This window comes from Parasteatoda tepidariorum, chromosome X2 (assembly GCF_043381705.1).
Source record: "Parasteatoda tepidariorum isolate YZ-2023 chromosome X2, CAS_Ptep_4.0, whole genome shotgun sequence".
Taxonomy (NCBI): Eukaryota; Metazoa; Arthropoda; class Arachnida; order Araneae; family Theridiidae; genus Parasteatoda; species Parasteatoda tepidariorum.
In genome coordinates this window covers 47,516,878-47,530,442 of record NC_092215.1, presented here as the reverse complement: position 1 = coordinate 47,530,442, position 13,565 = coordinate 47,516,878, and the positions used below count along the sequence as shown (strand labels likewise).

The 13,565-nt window shown below is 27.1% G+C and overlaps 1 protein-coding gene across 1 annotated transcript in view; it reads right to left on the bottom strand.

Annotated features, from left to right (window-relative positions):
• LOC107457561 (muscarinic acetylcholine receptor) overlaps positions 1–12,057 on the bottom strand; it is a 66,359-nt gene extending 54,302 nt beyond the window's left edge. The window contains exon 1 of the mRNA XM_043045548.2: positions 12,027–12,057. The gene's annotated coding sequence lies outside the window, so the exon portion shown is untranslated. The remainder of the gene's footprint in view (positions 1–12,026) is intronic.
• Between the last annotated feature and the right edge of the window lie 1,508 nt (positions 12,058–13,565).

Here is a 13,565-nt window from a genome sequence, read left to right as displayed (position 1 = left end):
AAAAAGTAAAATTTACCTTAAGATTGTCCAAACTTTAAACGCTCTTTTAATAAAACTATTGGGACCGTACATGACAGATTTCGATCACCTCTTATATTTTGGGGGTCAGCAATCTGAATCCGTTGAAAAAAATATATATTTATTCAGAGAATTTACGTCTTTATGTATGATTTCTTAACTTAGAATATCGTTAGCACTAATTAACTAGCTAACTAATTAACTTATATTTGAAATCACCCCCAAAATCACTCAAATGAGAAGATCCGATCATTAAATCAAAAATTATTCAGGAAGGTCCGTTTATTCATAATTCAAATATGATAATTAATTAGAGCTTAGGATACTTTAAGTTACAAAATCTGACTAAAAAAAGTGCTTTCTTTGAAAAAAAAAAACCTTTTTTTCGACAGATTCGAATTTTTGAAGTAGCTGCAAACTATAAAATATGTTCCCCATGGTTTAATCGGGAGGAAATTTTTTTTACTCATTTAATGTTAGTTTTACTTTTTTTGTTTTTTGCTGCATCTCGGGAACTTTTTGTGTAAATCTAAAACTTTTCACTCCAAGTTATAAATTTCGTTTATTGAAGGAAAATTCTATGCAAAATAAAATGTTTGATAAGTTTTGACGATTTCTTTATATTTTATTTAAAAATGATCAAAGCAATTTCGAATTAGAAGGTATACAAGCTTTTGCATCACTTTAAAAAATATAATTTTAAATGGTAAACTGCAAAATTTTAAAGAAATTGGCCAAATAGTTTTCCAGCATTCAAGTTTTAAATCTATGACTTTTTTAAATTAAAATTTGATAGCTCTGAAACTATTCAACCGATTGCCCTCGAATTTTGCATTTATCTATTTGCTTTTTTTAATTTTTTGAACATAAAAAGTACAAAAGTATACGCAAATTAATATGTAATCGAAGAAAAGAACTTTATCGAAAAAGAAATCAGAATTTGCGAAAATTGGGTGCGGGTTTTGATGTTCTGTCTTTAGAGATTGTGATTTGGTTTAACCGACGAGACAAATAAACTTTTCCTTCCTCTGCCTGAGGCGGTCCCAGAATGAGAAAGAAATGACCGATAAGTTTAAAGTTTGTATTGAAGTCTAAAATTAAAGTTTAAATTAAAAAATTATGGTTAGAAGTGAAAGTAAATTATTTTTATTCTTTCTCAATTTTTGTTAAATGAAATGATCTATATGATGATCAGAAAAGGAACAGAATGTGCAAAGCATAATACCTTAAGCAATTAATTTTAACTCAGTTTTTATTTTAAACTTCTTACTATCGAGCTTTACATTTTATAACCGTCATTAAACATCCAACTCACTTTTGGGCTTACTGTCAATGTTTGGCTTACTGTCAATGTAGCCTTGAAATTTTAAACTCAACTCACAGGACAAATGAACTCTTGGGTCAAGCATTGGGGTAAACTAGTCCTTTGAATTTTCAAAAGCAAAACACATTGACATTTTTAAGGGAATAACACTTTTGTGACAATAGAACAATATCACACCCAATGCTGTTAAATGATTGGAGTTTATATTTACTCAATGAAAGTAACAAAAATAAAAATTTTCATTTTATTTGAAATTCGCTTTTTACTTTCTGTTCTGAATTCACTTTCTAGTGATGAAATTTTTATTTACTTATTTCTGCATAAGGAAGAAAGCGAGTTTTCTGATAAAGCTAAAAACACTTTTTTTATTTTGATTTTGAAAAAAGTTAATAACTGAAAGACAAAATGTGGTGTGAATATCATGAGTGGTTAAAAGGGATGTCATTATTTTGACTCTAGAGATAAAAGTCTGGAATTATTATTTTATATGAAGCCATCGTCTAAGGCGGTCTTAAAATAGCTATCAAATCTAATGACTCATGTCTTGCTTAATAATTAATTTACCGCTCTCCAATGTATATACTTTTGATGTAGATTTAAGAAGTATATAGAAAATGTTGGTTATATTTCTTGAAAATGTTGTTATAAACAAAACAGGTGAAATTGTTGTTTTATGTACATGCATATATTTAATGTTAAAATAGCAATAAAAAGATTAAAAAATGAAATATATATATATTCACCTTTTTCTTCTTCAATTTTGAACAATTATTTTGATTTAAAAAACGTATCTACAGAAGACTGTTTTTACCTACTGATTTTAGACTGAATTAAGTAGTTCCGTACTTCTTAAAAGGCAGAAATATCCACAAGTTTCCAAATCTTAAACATTTTTTTGCGAAAAGAAAATGAAGTGCCATAATCTAATACATTTTAATGTCGTTAACGTCGTTTTAACGTTTATTTCATTTAAAGAGACAGGCTGGATGTTTGGTAAATAAAAAGCGCATTATTTTGAAGTGTATAATAAGATTTTTTAAGAAAAAAAACTTTTTATTCGTTTTAGAAACGATAACTTAGTGGGTGGTCGCTCACCCATTGCTTAATAAAAAAAAAGTGTTAAAATTGCAAAAAAGAAAAGGTGTACGTTTCCGCTCCTCTACATTGGTAGCAGAAATAAATAAAATATCTTCCATTTAAATATTTTTCGTATAATACTGTTCAGTTAAACAGCAAAAAAAATATTTCCCTTAGAAATTTATCGTAATAGCGTTTAACTCGTTGTAAAGCTTCAATTTCTGTATTTTAGCAATTTGACTGTCGGACTTCTCGCAATGTGTCGTTATATCTAGCTGTATTTATTAAAGGTGTAAAGAAAGCTTATTTACTTATCCATAAAAGTTTCAGCGAAGAAAAGTTATGCAACCAGTCATTTATTTTGTATTGTTTACAGCAATTAGTTTTTATATTTCACCAGTTTTTTAATAAAGGACTATTTTCAAAATTTTGATTTAGTGCATTAAGTTAAGAAATGAAAATGATAAAAAATAATTAAAATTACATTCCATGCATCATTTAAAAAAAGGTGTTTTATAACTGGGTGCAAAAATATTCTGAAAATTACAATCCGTCTCCAAACTGAACTATTTTTTTCAGTGAATAATGCCTTTGGCAAAAATAAAGTTAATTTTGAAGAAAAACTTATATAAAAACTTTATTAGATTTACATAGGTCTATAGCTTTGAGGCAAGCACACCGACATCTGATGAGGCCCATTTGGGTCTATTTGAGCGAAACATTTTAAAGGCTCTTTTTGGAGGAGTAGAAGAAAATCAGAAGTTAGGGAATTCAGAGGATACTTTTAAGACCCAGATATAAATTCTTTTTTAAAATCAATAGATTAAATTGGGCTGCTCATGCATTTATAATGAAAGATTTAAACGCATTAAAAAGGTTTCTGTGGAGCAGAGAAGAAAAAGAGGACCCAATTTGCAACGCAGTTAAAAGAGGTTCCATTGGAGGTCTACCTAGAGGATATCTTTTCAAATAAAAGCCTTGCTGTAACCCCCAACGAATGATAAGGGTAGCTAACCATCACATTTTGAAAGTTAAAAATCAGAATTAGTCAAAAAGAACAGTTGATGTTATATAATAAAGTATATTTTTGTGTTAAAAAAATCGGGTTTATAGTTAAAATATCATTTGCATTCATTGGCCACCTTTAAGATCTCTCTCCTCTTTCTCCATCTCTATCTCGGTAAATATAAATCCGATGACTAGTTTAAAAGTTATTCAGAATACTCGAAATAATTGAATGATGTTGCTAGAGGTTAATTTATGTGTGAATAATCACATGTTTAAAGATAAAAGATTTGAGTGAGGCTTTCCAAATATTACCATACGTGGTCTTATACTTTTATTGAAAGTTATTCAGAATTAAATAGTTATTTTTTATCATTCAGAATTAAATTGCCATTTTTTATTATTCAGAATTTAATTGTTATTTTTTATTATTCAGAATTAAATAGTTATTTTTTATTAGTCCGAATTAAATGGTTATTTTTTATTTTAAACTTTAAAATAGAAATAAAAATTAATACTTTAACAGGAAAAACAATATAACAAGCAGAAATGAAATCTAGAAAATAATGCTACATTTCATTCTACAGTTGTACAGTTTTAGCAATTAAACGATAGAGAATAACACAGGTATGCAGCTACATTTTTTCTCTTTAAAGATCTAGTAAATAAGAATTTAAGCTTACATTAAATTTTTACAAGGCGAAAAATTATTATATGCATTTTAAGCTCTCAGCAATTAGAATTTTAGTTTTGAATATTTTAAAGTTGTTCTTTTAATACTGTAACTAGCAAAACAGATTTCAATGTATATATATTATACAGACAACAATGTATATAGATTATACAATGTATATATATTATCAAATATATTTCAATGTATATAGAAAATATTACGACCTATATGGTTGCCGAACGAAAAGTTGAAAAGCAATTATTAGATACATTTCCAAGTTTTATCAATGTTATCAGTAATTGAATAATTCAAGTTTTATCAATAATTGATCTTTCTTTAATTATCTTTCATTATTAGTACTTTTCGTAGTACTTTAGTAGATTTCGATAGCGTTTTGTCCTCACTTATATTTTAATTTGCGATTTATATTTTAATCTAATGTGCATACTTTTTTGCATCAATTTTAGCAAGTAATTTAAAAATACATATCAGAAGAAGTCATTACCGAATACCTTAGATTTTTTTAATCTTTGTAAATCAATAAATACTCACATTAGGGAATGTAAATTGATATTTAATTGAAATTCCATGACGATATGCCATTATAGGGATCTTCAAAAATTAATTTATTTTAGGATGACGAATCCTGACAAATTAATAAACTGATTATTGATGCTCGGTTTGATTTTGATAATTATTGGTTTAAATACAGCTGAGCTATTTATAAATCAAATATTATTTCAAAATTATTTTTCGAAGATAATTAAAAATAAATTTTGTAAAAATGATAGTTTATGTGTAGGGAAAAAGGAAAAAGATGCGTAATACAAACTATATATATAAGAAGCTTTTTATAGGAAATCAGGTTTTGAATTTTATTTCTGTAGAACTTTTTTTTCTTCTTTAAAACCACATGATCCAAAACTGCGCAATAACTTAAAATTCAATAATTTTTCGATACTTATTAAACAAAATTTATAAGAAATGACAAAAACTATTAAAATGATATTTATAAGGGTATCTTCGGATAAGTAAATTTAATCTAAATTTATAATTGTATTCAAATTTTTTCGACAAACTTAAAGTATTCACGAGATATGACGAAATAATCAAAAGGTAAAGGTATACAAACTTTCGACCGCTCTCATGAAACTATCATTTTATATTCTCGTTAAATTTTTGTTTTCGTTTTTTCGCTTTTTTCTAACGAGCTTCTAACGATAGATTATCTTTCAAAAGCTTCAAAAAAAAATTTAAACAGAAAAATAAAACCGTCGCTTAGATCTTTTTCGGGAAATGGTGCTTGATATTTTTTACTACTTTTATGAAATTTTCCACAAAATGAAAAATAAAAGGATTTGGTTAGTCATTTTGGATAGATTTCTGACTCTCAAACTATAGGGGGTAGTCGCAGTCTCGGAAATATGGTCCCAATAGTTTGATCTGGGAGTGGTCCAAAGTTTGGATCTCTTAATGTTAATTTTACTATTAGTGTATTTCATCATATCTCGAGAATGTTTCAAGAGAATTGAAAAAGTTTTGCAAACAATCATAAGATTCCTATATCTAAAGATAATTCCATTAAAAATATAAGTTTAAGCAAATATTTATTATTTTCATTATTTTATTAAGTTGATGAATTTTGAATTGTTGAAACAATTTTGAATTGTGGGGTATACATTTTTTACATTATTTTAAAGAATGCAATTTTAAATGGCAAAATACAAGATGCGAAATCGGTCAAATAGTTCCTGAAAAATTGAATTTTGAAATTGAATTTAAAAAAGTCGTTGGATTGAATTGGGATCGATTTGAAAGAATCGAGTTCTACCCCCTCTGTTTGGATAGTTCAATAGAATATTAAAAAAGTTCTATTATTAAAATTGGATTTTTCAGGAACTATTCGACCGATTTCGATCAATTTTTTTTTATTTTACTTCCTTAAAATGATGAAAAATTTTATACCTTGCAATTTAAAATTTTTTCGACTATTATTAGAAACAAATATTAAAAATAATAAGTATTTACTGAAAGTTATATTTTTCATGGAATCTGTAGATAAGCGAATTTATAATTTTGTACAATTTTTTTTCAATTCATTTAAGAAGGTCTCGAGGTACGGGGAAATACCCCAAAAGTAATTAATTAGCATATTTGAGGGCACCCCGTCGGACTTTTCCATTAAGATAAATTCGTTGTCCGCTTTTTTTTAAAATTTATTTATTTATTTTTATTTCTTATTTTTTTTTTCATGCGCGTGCACATTTTTCTAAAACGTATCCAAAAATTTAACTTAGAATTTTAATTTTTTTGCAGAAGGTGAGCATAAACACGGACATAAACACATATATGAAATAATGCAAAGATTTCCTTACAGCTAAAGATTGAAGAAAAAAAGATAATATGACGCCTTATGTGCTTGACAAAAGTCTTGAAAATTAAGTTAATGACTTAAAAAAAACTTTTAATAGGTAGTCAACTATTCTCATTTTAAAACCATTATTACTCAAAGAATTTGAAATATGAAAGCTATTTTTTAAATCAAGAAAAACTTAATGCTTTAGATATTTATTGAAAAAAATCATTTTGACTCCTAAGAAAGCGATAAAATATTTACCAATATTCAAGTGCTAGTATGAATTTATAATTTATATTCATAGTATTTTCTTTATACTGCGTTCTTTAAAAATGATGGTTTCTTTTTCAATAAAAATAAAATGTAGGTGTTTCATTATTAATATTTATTTTATAGATAGTTCAGTTAACCATGATGAATAAATAATATAAATACATATCCACATCTGAGATACACTACCCTATAATAATGGAAGAGACATTTTAAGTTTTTGATATTTTTTAAATATTTTAATTAATATTTAGAGGACTATTTCGTGAGTTTAGAAAAGTTTGCCTCATGTGATTTTTCATACGTTATAATAAAGATTAAAGCCCTCTGAGGTTTTCGGGATCGACAATAAATTACAACGAAAAAAAGTATTTTTAAACACCCTATGCCAGAAAAACGAGCAATAAGCTTGATTGAGCTTAAGCAATAGTCCTGATTATTTTGAGCTTTCTTTTAAAAAGTACAAAAACTACTCAGAAAATTGCATTAAACATTTTGCATTTTTAAGATATTAAAATCAGATTTTTTCCAGTAGTTCTCAAGTACGATTCACTACGAAATTATGAAAAAATTATTTCAAATTTTTTCCGCGCATGTGCACAGCAAAAGAACTATTTCAAATACTCATATCTTGCACGTATTTTAAAATTTTTTTTCACATTTTGAAAAAATAATTTTGTAATTAAATTTGAATTGATCTAAATTTTTTTTTAATTTTACCGAATATTTTTAAAGTTATAGCAAGGAAACATAAGACAAAAAAAATTAGTTTTTTATAAAATATTCATATCTGCATAAATATTTAAGCCAGATTAATGAAATATTATGTAGTCATTGCAAATAACAAAGTAATCGATGCAAGTTACAAGCTTATTGCTTCATTTTACTGAGATCTTTCAGGTTTTAGTACTTTTTCAATGGGTCACAAAAAAATATCCACTTTGTTTCAACTACTAAATGCACTCTTTAAATCACAATATAAAAATGCAATCATTAATGAGTTAAAAAAATCTTGTTTTTCCTTGAAAATAATTTAAGCTATAGATTTTATCATATCTAAATTCTTATATTTGATCGTAAAAGAGTTATGTTTATGAAACTAAACAATGCGCCATAAGAATTCACAAAATTTTTATCATTAAACTATTTTAAAATCTATGAATAATATTTCTTTTGTATTGCTGAAAAATATTTTCACTTATGTATCTTAGAAGTTTTCCTAAATAATTACTCAACTAAAAATTTATGACAGACAATTTAGAAATTTGGCATTTCTGAAAATGAGCAAGTTTAATAAAATTGATACTTAATTTAAATTGAATATTATATGAGCGCAAAAGAATACTTAATGAGTACATGCGTTCTACAGTTTTTGTGTTTTATCTGCAAAGAGTGTTTAGAAAATGTGTTTGTAATGTGTTTTGAAAAATTGTGTTTAGAAAAAGATTTAAAAATACAATTACGAGTCGAAGTAGATTTAATTAGACACATATCATTTGCAATTATATAGAAAAAAATTAGAAGAAGTGAAACTTTCTCGTTTAATTTTAATATGAGGAAATGGATTATTTTTGCTAGAAAAACATTTCAATATTTTCGATATCGTACTCTGAGGAAAAAAGTATGGTCAAAATTACCAAAATATGGTAAAATTAACCGTTTTTTCTGGCTCTATGGGAACACCAAAACAGCTTTGGTAATGACTATTGATTATACCACAAATAAAATATGGCTTTAATATCATGGTTTTTTTTTGTAGTAAATTGTAGTAAAATTATTATCTGAAAGGTAATTCTACCAAAATTTTCTTATAGTTTCAGATAACACAAATATGGTGAATTTGACTAATTTATTTAGAAAATCAGGGTTAACTTCGTGTCTGGTTGAGTAGCTCTTTTTCATTTTCATCTAAGTTATAAAGTAACGTCTATAAACCTTTGAAACATATAAAAAATGCTTATTTGCAAATATACAAATGCCTGCTGAACAAGATTTAACTAAATCAGCGACTTAATTGTTACGTATCAAGTTGGCCATCTTCCTGAAACTGAAAGTGTTTAAGCATTCGATGCGAATCATACAGAAACCATGTATGAATCTATTTATTTATACTTATTTAGTTATTGTTGCACATATATATGCAGGCTTGTGTGCTCATTTCAAAGTTCAATTTATAAGCCTTTGTTAAGATGAAGAACAAATAACACAAGATAGAGAAGGATATCACAAAGATATATCCAGGGTTACGATTGGTTTTGAACCCGCAACCGTCACTCTACAGTACATGTATCTTTCTAATGTCCTTTTTCAACTTTTGTTATATGTTCTTTAACTTGATTGAAGCTTATAAGACATACTTTAAAAGGATCACACAAACTTATGCGAGAAAACAAATGTGTATGCGTGACACCAAGATTATGCATGGATGACAATAAATAAATAATTTTTTACATACATATATACAGGCTTTTGTGCTCAATACGAAGAATGTCTTGTAAACCCTTTTCAAATTTTAGAACAGATAATACAAATTTGAGAAAGATACCACCAAGATACAATCTATGTTTCCGCGGAATTTAAACCCACTAACTCTGTTTCAGAGCAACTAGCGGAAGGGAAATGCCACTCTATCATGTTTAATGTTTAATACTTAGTTGCTGTACTTGCAATAAATACCAATGGTCTCTCTAACAGAATGGTATTCGCGCTCCACTTAACACTCTGAAGCGTGCAGATAGAGAGATCGAATAATACTGTAACCTTAATTGTTAATTCGTGCTGTCTTTCTCAAACTTGTGCTGTTTCTCAAATTTGATATGGGTTTACAAAAAGTTCCTTAAATTGAGCACGCAAATACGCACATTTTATGTGAATTAGTAAATAAATCTTTCTACCCTCAAGAAAGAAAAAAAATCCCAAAACAGACACAACAGCTTGTACTTCCCGAGTTAATAGTGTTTTTAAAGCACTTTCATTAAACATGATTGCACGCACGTTTCATGCTCCTTTATTCTCTGTTATATTTGAGAAATATATTAGGAAAAGAAAGAATTAAACACCATCTAATTCCTGTCAACCATTGAAACAAACCAACATTTTAAATTAACCACAGAGTGAACAGATTAATAAAATCTATAACCATTCTATTTAGAAAAAAGCAATGCCATCAGAATCTTAAAATTACCATACAAAAGGTAAAATGAGTAATACGTTTCGAAGAACAGTCTGGTTATTTTATCGTGATTTTTTACAGTCTGGCGTGAAAAACAATTTTTTTTTCTGTTAAATTTTCCTTTCGGTATTGGATTTTTACTTAATGTGTGGGTGATGCGATCTATAATTTTCAAAATCAGCATTTTCGATAAAACAATAACATAACGAACACTAAAATTATATAACAAATGATTTAAACAATGTAAATTTTGGTATTAATTATCAGAATTGTCTTTCATTTTCTTTTTAAACCAGAAATGTTATTACCATACAAATATGTTTTTTTTTCTTTTTTTACCAGAATTTTTTTCTCAGTGTACAAATTCAACTTCTGTGTAAAAACCTTTAGTGCGTACCAACGGATATATCATTATTAAACAATTCTAGATTCAATAAGTATTTAACCATTTGAAATTAAATTTAACTTTTGTTGGATTACATAATTGTGTACTTTTTCTAAATGGGTGATTCTCACGAAACATGACAATTCACTGTCCCTTGCTCCAAGATATAATAATAATACTAAAAGAACCTTTTTTTAAAAAAATTAATAAATAGCATTGCTGTTATCATTTTAAAATGACTTTGCACTAGCATTGACTGTTTTGTATACTTAAAAAATTTAATTGAATATCAAAATGTCATTTTCCTGGCATGTCCCAAACAATATTTCCAATAATAAGTAGCTTCAAAGCCTTCCATACATTTTTCAAAATCTAATTTTTTTATCTTATCCTATGTAAGCATTTCTAGAATATTCACAGAGGGTATTGTTTACTAAAACTTCGCTCAAAAAAATTTTTTCTGGCAATAATTTGTTTGTCCCATGAAAATCTGTCATTTTCATGGCTACTTTTATTTAGTGACTTACAACCAAAATAGATAGCGCCAGGAATCAATATCTTATGTTAATAGATTAATTAGATACCCTCCTATCTGAACATGTCTTGTTGCATGAATAAAGAACCAATTTTCTGGCTCAAAATCTATTTCAAAAATTTTTTCAAGGTGAGTAGGTTTTTTTGCTGTCATTTTCCTGACTTCTTGAAATCATTAATAACAAAAACTACATAGATTTATCTGAGTTATTTTAGGAAATACTTTTGTTTTCTGCAGAATATAAACGTTTTCGGCCAAAATATTAAATTAAAGTAAAGTTATATGCTATAAAATGGCGAATTTGTCATTATCCTGGCTGTCATTTTCCTGGCTTATGAATGCCAGGACATTGAAGTGTTACCAGAAATTCTTTTTAACTGCTAAAGAGAGAAAGCAAATATTAACCTAATACCAAGTTTATGTGTGATTGTAATATGCTTGGATGTAATCAAAGTTATTTATTTATTTAATGATTGATTATTATACACAATTTTATTCTGTACATATCAGCAACAAAAAAGCTTTTGTTTCTTTCTACAGTGGATAAAAAGAAATAATTTAAGCAATTTATGGTCCATCTAACATATAGGCTTAAGTTGAGTTACTTACTAATAACTTAAAATGACTGTTTTTTTAACTTCTAAGGTAATATGTCATTTTCCAGGCATTCTAGATTTGGTGGAATTTCTATTTTATTTTTTTTCTCGAGCAAATGTCAATAAACTACACTGCTGTCTATAAGATATTAATAAGTGTAGCTAAAGAAGTATACAAAAAAAAATTTAGATTATTTTGAAGACTTTAAATTTGAAGAAATTTTTTGGTCCAAATTGTCATGTTTCGTGAGAATCACCCAAATACAATATAGAGAAGATTAATGAAATATATATGTATTTACAAGTTAAAAAAATTATAGTATCTTATGGCAAATAAAAACATGTAAAGATAGTTTTTCTTCTCTTAATAGCAAAATATATTTTTCAATTTGTTAAATTTTAATGCGTGTCTAAAGCACCCTCTTCCCTCCCTTGCGAATGTCTATGATGTGCACATGTTATGCACACGTGACTATATGTATTTGATGAAATATTAGAAAGCAAATCCGGAATAGGGAAAATTTTAATTATCTACTTATTTTTATTTTAAAAAAAAAGATATTTTCATCGTAGAAAAATTTAAAAAAGTCTTTTTGAAAGAGAAGGTTTTCTTACCTATTTCGTAGATGGAGTGAAGGAAACGGAATGCAACAAAGGTTGATGGGTAGTTCTCTTAAATAGGAACAGCAGCGCTCGCCAGGGAGATTTTGGAGGGATCAATTTTTCATCCCTTTACGTATTGATGGAAAGAAACACTCATTCAAATCGCTTCAAACATTTATTTTAGGCTGACAATTAGTGATAATTATCTCAAGAATTTTTTCTTTCTATTCTTGTTTTTTGGTCCTTTTTTTTTAAAGGGAAAACGGGATCTTTAAAATAGAATTTAAAGATTTTTTTTTTCTAACTCATATGAATTTTTTTTGAAAATTTTGCGAACTTCTTAGCTTTATTTTAAAATGAATGACCATTTAAAGCAATTTTCATTGATAAATCCTGTAAAAAATATGTAACAATGAAAAAATACAAAAATTATCCCTCATTTCTCAAATGTTAAAAGAAAACTCTTCAAATTTTGTCTTATAGACGCCTAATCGGAATATTTATCGACGCAAGAATCAGTGGATTGAAAATTTAAAATTTTAGTTGTGTTTGAGCAAAATAGGAAGAAACACTTCTGATTTTTTTTATCATCACATTATATCCCACAAATCAAACCTTATAAATCCATTAAGCTATAATGTCAAACTTTCAAGAAAATTAATATAAGAATTAAGATACAAGGAGATGCTTTGAAAAATCAAAATTTTTTTGGTAAACAACAACAACTTTAATGTAGTTAACTACTACTACTTTTTTTGTTGAAGAAAATGTAGTTATCACAAACTACTTTTGAAATAAAGTCACTATTTAAGGAGATGAACTTTGCTGGAAAACTCAATTTACATCCATGTTAAAAATAGCGTTGAATAAAAAATTGGAACTTGAGTAATAGTTAAGAAGTATTCATGCTTATATGAGTCAGTTTGGTATTTGAAATATTTTCATAAATTTTTTTAACATTCAACTTTTTATTCCCTTCTCATATAGCGAATATTTAACTAAAGCAATATTAGGAAATTATAAAATATTTGAGATTTTATTAAGTGCTTAATGCTATTTTATTTTCTCAAGAAATAAAGTACGTACAGTGCACAAGCAATAGAAAAAAAGAAGAAAAAACGGACCACTCTAAATAACTTTTGATCTAATGATCGGATCTTTACGTTCTAGCACTCCATCTTAATGGCTCAAAGAGGTGACCTCAAATATGCTAATTAATTAGTGCAGACGATATTTTAAGTTACAAAATCAGGCACAAAAACGTACTTTCTCTAAATAAATATACCCTTTTCTCGACGACTTTGGATTTTTGGCCCCCAAAGTACAGCCGGAATCTGGGAAATATGGTCCCCATAGTTCAGCCAGGAGAGCGATCCGAAGTTTGGACCAGCTAAATTGAGTTTTTTTTTCTTCATATCTCGAAAACTTTTAAAGCGAATTGAAAAATCTTTGTATATAATTATAAAATTTGTTTGTCCAAAGATAATTCCATACAAAAATAGATTTTAGTAAATATTTACTATTTTTTATTATTTTATTTAATAACAGTCG